The following is a 5967-nucleotide window of genomic DNA, read 5'->3' as shown; positions in this document are numbered from 1 at the left end:
CCTCCTGCCCTCAAGGAAAAATTCCGCATGCCCACGAAGGATCCGTACTCAGATACGTATATGGTGATTTCGATGGTGGTCCGAGGCGCTGGCCGACACCTACTATTCTTTTCGCTGGACAAACGGCAGCGCCTCGGGCGCGAGCGGCATCGCGGATCTTGAGTGCTGTGACCGGAACCAATCATGATGGGAGATGGCAGCGGCGTCGTAGGGGCCGGAGGAGAAGGCATCACATATGGCCGAGCAGCTTGAAGACGCCCTCAGCGACGGCGGCGAGGTTCTTGTCCGATTGGATGAAGATGTCGCTTTTGACGGCGTCGGCCGTGGAAGCTCAGTCCATGTTGAGAAGGCGTGCTCAGTCCAAGCGGTCTGGGCTCCCACCCACGGCAAGGTGGACGTCGGCGGCGAGTACGTTCGTTGTGCCGATGAGCAACATATGTGATGACCCGCTAGGCCTTTGTTTGTACGAAGGCGTCCTATTTGTGGAAAGGATTTTTGGGAGGAATATCCAATATGCTTTTGCTTTAATTTTCTTGGTTTTCTACCTTGATTAGCGGGAGCAGTAACTACCTAATCTGACGCATGCTTCCACCGATTGCTCCTCCGCATGCATGGTTGCTTTTTACTTCCCATTAACTTTCCCTTTTTCAACGGCGTTATTTATTCTTCACATGATGTTTGTTTCCTAGTTTATAGGAAAGAAACAGGACGCGGTGCGGTGACGTTTCGTTGTTGGATTACGGAAGCGGTAGAGTTTTCGTCCGCCGAACAAATTGCTAAACGCACATTTGATTGAGGGTTACTATGATCTTAACGGTTAGATCAAATTAAGTGGCCCTGATCGTGAGGCTGTAATTTATCCGTGTTGTTATGTGTACACTAGGCTGAGTACACTTAGCAATGAATATGTTTGCTTGTTTAGTAGTAGTATAGATAGATCCTTTCCACCAAATTTCCATTCTTGAAGCTAGAGCTAGATGGTAGCCAAACATTTCCTTTGATAGTACTACAACTTTTAGATGAAACTGCTCCGAAGTGAATTTAGTGAAGCGAAACCGATTTTTGTGAAGTAGAGCAGTCCCAAACAGGCCCTTAGTAAGATAATATTGAGCTGGGAATTTGTATATAATTTATTGATAATAACATCATATAATATAGGGACATTTACATCTATGCCCTTAACTCGAACCCACTACTCAGTTTTGCCCCTAATTTTAAGGTATGCTCAGTTTTGCCCCTCCGCCGTTAGTTTCACTTATAGAAATGCCCTTCTCTGCCGTTACCGTCCGGTCAAAGGTGTTTGACCGTCCTGAAAAAATAGCAAAAAAAATCAAAAAAATATGAAATTTGGTGGGATCGAAGATAGTCATGTCCACAAGGCGCGTGCACATTTTCATGCCGTTCGGACACTCCGGGAGCTCGTGTCAAAGGAAAACATAAATTTTGTACGCATGCGAGCAGTAAATTCAAAAAAAATAAAATAAAAATCAAAAAAATATGAAATTTCGTGGGACTCAAGATATTCAGGTGCGCAAGATGTGTGCACGTTTTTGTTGTGTTTGGACATTGTAGGAGCTCGTGGAGAAAAAAAAATTTAGCTCAAAAAAACTTTGAAAAAATGCACTATTTTGTTTTTTTTTCTCTAGAGCGCCCCGTACGTCATTTGATCACCAAAACTTGCAAGCACTTTGTGCACTCAAGCCTCTTTGACGCCAAATAAATTCAAATTTTTTTGAACTTTTTTGCTATTTTTTTCGAATTTACTGTTCATAGGCATAAATTATTTTTGTTTTCCTTTGCCACGAGCTCCCGGAGTGTCCAACCAACACAAAAATGTGCACGCGCCTTGCGGACATGACTATCTTCGATCCCACCAAATTTCATATTTTTTTGATTTTTTTTGCTATTTTTTTCTGGATGGTCAAAGTACTTTGACCGGACGGTAACGGCGCAAAAGGGCATTTCTATAAGTGACACTAACGGCGGAGGGGCAAAACTGAGCATACCTGAAAATTAGGGGCAAAACTGAGTAGTGGGTTTGAGTTAGGGGCAGAACTGGAATTGGCCCTATAAATATAATCTCCATCATGGGGCTTGAACCCACGTCCACAAGGTTAAGAACTTTGTACTCTACCAATTGATAGTGGATCGTTCAATATAATAGATTAATGCTTGTGCACCTCGAATTTTTTACAGGAGCAATTGGTAGCCCCCAAGGGCCGGCTCATTACGATGTGATGAGTCGGGTCTTCAATAAGGTGAGCAAACAATGACTTTGCATTAGCCCCCAAGTGTCATGGTGCATGCTTGCAACGACATGAGACTTGTGTATTTGATGTAATCCAAACTTGAATAATGCAGCCCCCAAGTGCCGGGTCGTAAGCCTGCAGCGACTTGGGACTATTCCTTCCATTGTAGAATAAATCATATCCATTGATAAAATAATAGCCATTGCGCCAAAGCGACTTTGAATACCTCATCTGTTGATAAGTAAACCCGGAGTTTAAATACCCGGCGGCGCTTGGCCGATGACGATTTAATACGCCTCCATTGTAAACCAGAATTTTTATAACCCGGCGGCTTATAGCCTTTGAGAAAATCAAGAATTGATAACCCTTTTGAGACACCAACTTCAATCTTTAATGATGGGCTGGAACTTAATCATTTATGTAAGTCATAGCTCTGTAAATCTTGCACAGAGTTTAAACAACATATGCCCTGGCGACTTAACGTCAAAAGCCAGGGCGGGTGACCATCCAAATGTAGTCTTATCCTGCACACAAGTAGATCACAAGATCCCTTGGCGGTTTACCGCAGGGCAGGTGATAATATCCCACATATAACCATTGTGATATTGAATTTGTACTGCCGGTTTACCTGACCTGTGCAGTAAGGGCGATAACCGAATCCTTAGAAGCCAATACATCCAAATATATGATGATTGTCACATGCTGACGACTTATCGTCCAAAGCCAAGTCGGGTTTAAACGAAACCACACCTATATTTAGATCTGAACAAAAAAGTTTCAAGACAAAACTAAAGATCGTTTGCAAAAACTTAAACCAAATAAAAATCGAGGTTTTTGATTCGAATACGATCAGTAAAACCGTTCCAAAGGGGTTAAGCTAGGATTCGAATACGATCATGTAGCCCCCAGTGGCTTTGGCATTGCACCGATCAAGAGGGTATCGACAGCTATGTTCTCTTTGGTTCGAATACGACCTATGTTTGAACAGGAAGCCCCCAAATGACCTTGAGAAGTTTTTAACGACCCTGATTCGAATACGATCCAAGTCGGACCCAAAAGGGGTTAAGCTATGATTCAAATAGGATCAAGAAGCCCCCTAGTGGGTTTGGCATTGCGCCGATCAAGAGGATACCGACAGCTATGTTCTCTTTGGTTCGAATACGACCTATGTTTGAACAGGAATCCCCCAAATGACCTGTAAATATGGCTATGAGCCGGATCAAAGGGTGATCATAGCTTAGCTCAATAAGCCGGAAGCCCCCAAGTGATATATTTTTGAGTTGTGCTCACCGGGTGCCTATGTTTGAGTTGTGCTGAGTAACAAACTCTCTTTGGTCCCTGTAATTTTTTCTGAAAATTCAAACTTGCGAGAGATGAATTCTTTTTAAACCGGAATTTCAAACCGGATATTTAGAGCTTCAAAGCTTTGTGGGAGACAGGTTTACCTTGAGCCGGGTTGTAAACCGAAATTATTCATTTTGAGCCGGAATTTTTCTGACGGCTCTTAAACAGCCAACATTTACTGAGCCATGTCATCATAGCCCCCGAGTCTCAAGGCGATTTGAGGAGTTGGCTTGAGATTCTCTATAGTTGACTGTGATATAGACCGGTTCAAGTCCTGATAGGCCAGAAATTATCCGCCGCAGAGTTAATGATCAATTGACCACCACGATGAAGCGACACGGTGAACCGCGCGAACGGGCAAGTTAGCCGCATTATGTTGATATACACCAAACCGCGGAGGCAGATAGAAAAAACAACTGCAACATTAGAGGCAATATGAACGCGGGCGAGTCGCTACCGCTCTTGCAGTGACCAAATGTCCTGCATAAATAATATCATAACCCGGAGTAATTGTTCTCAAAAGAAAAAAAAATTGATACGTGCTACTTAAAATAGTCTAGACAGATATCACCTGATGTATTTATGATCCTCAGCGGCGTCCGTTAGTCAACCCGGCACGTTGAATAGGCCGGACCGCAGGGTGGACAGTAAAACGACCGTAGCATCAGAGGCGATATCGACAGATGAGTCGGCCACGGCGTTGTAAGCCGGCACGGATGGACAAGTCAGCCGCGTCACGTTGATATAAATTGAGCCGTAAAAGCGGCGGCTGACACATATATTCGTCAAGCATCTTAGTACGACCATCGCTCTTGCAATGAACGACTGTCCTGTATAAACTATATTGCAGACCAAGGCAAAGATAAACTGCTTTTTTGACAAAAATAATATGCGTTAATAAAACAAACTTAGATGAATATCACCTGATTCGTCCGGACCACAGATGAGTCGGTCGTGGCGCTGTAAGCCAGTGCGGATGGACGAGATAATCGCAAGCGCGGTAAGTCGCGCGGACAATCAAGTCAATCGCAAGCGTGGTCAGCCCCGCAGACGAGCAAAATTGATTGCAGGCACGGTAAACCATGCACTCCAGCGAGTCAGTTGGAGTATTGATATAAACTGGTCCGCAGAGCCGCCAATTTACGCACGTCCCTGAAATAGCGAACAAGCGCATTTCCGGCGAGTCATTGTAACCCAGGTCGGGGGTGGCGGCTTGCGCTCGTCCGTTCCCTGGCAGTATGGGTCGGCCAAACGCCCGTGGTATAAATATAATTGTCCTGATTTATTTAGGCGATAACTCTGTAAGGAGACCCTGTCTCTAGGTCCCCTTGGCCATTAAAATATTCGGCCTGGTCTGCAAACTAATCCGAACAGTGTGGGCTTCAACCTCTTCCACGCTGTGACATAGAAGCAGAATTTTGCAGGCAAGCACATATACAAAGCCTCGATGATTCCTTTTAATAGCGCCTGCTGCACTCTTCCCTGTTTCAGTTTTAGTATAAAATCATGCAATACTCCACCACTTGATGATTGGTAACCTTTCGTCATTTCTTATTTCTCCATGCAAGAGATGATATCATCACTTCAAGCTTGATATCCAGTGGAAAACAGAGGCTTGAACATATCCAGTCAAATAGAACATGTGCAGAATCTTCAGGGATGAAGCATGCAAAACAGTGGTACGAGTTCCATCGATTGCTTTAAGTACTTCCCGCCTCACGAAGCCCAACCAAAGTGCCAACCTGATCCTCATATATGACCAGGCAGGGCCCCGGCAGTTTGTAGTGGTACTGGTGACTCGCAGCAGGCTAAACAGAGGTCAAAGAAGAGCGAGGCCGGTGCAGGGCGGCCCGCAGGCAACTCAGGAGGTGTAGGGAGGCTCAAGGCCGGCGACTTAAGCAACGGCGGCCCGCCGCGGAGCGCTGGAACAGCACCAGCTACAGCGCAATGGAAGAAACAACCGGCAGCTTGTCGTCGGCGGTTCAGCAATTTAACACGGAGATCGACCCGGCGGCAGTTTCAGTAATGGAACGAGCCGGCCTGACGCCGTGAAAAAATAGTAGCGGCCAGACGGCGCGTGGCGGAGCTGCCACCGCGGGCCGAACTGAGCGCAGAGACCGCAGAGATTCAGGGAGGCCGCGGGCGGCTCGCGGCTTGACGTCACAGCGGGGGACCGGCAAGAATGGCGGCCTACTGCCGAGGCGACTCCCGGAGGGACGAGCCGGCAATGCCTTCGGACAGCGGCAGCTCGCCCAGCGAGGCAGAGGCGGAGGGGACCGAGTACGGCCAGCGCGAGGTCGAAAACGCTCGGAGACGTCGTGTGCTCATGAACCAATCCTCCCGAGTCATCGTTGTTTGACTTTTCCTCCTCGTC

Source organism: Triticum urartu, chromosome 1 (assembly GCF_003073215.2).
Source record: "Triticum urartu cultivar G1812 chromosome 1, Tu2.1, whole genome shotgun sequence".
NCBI lineage: Eukaryota > Viridiplantae > Streptophyta > Magnoliopsida > Poales > Poaceae > Triticum > Triticum urartu.
The sequence above is the reverse complement of the archived record's forward strand: the minus strand, read 5'-3'. Positions refer to the sequence as shown.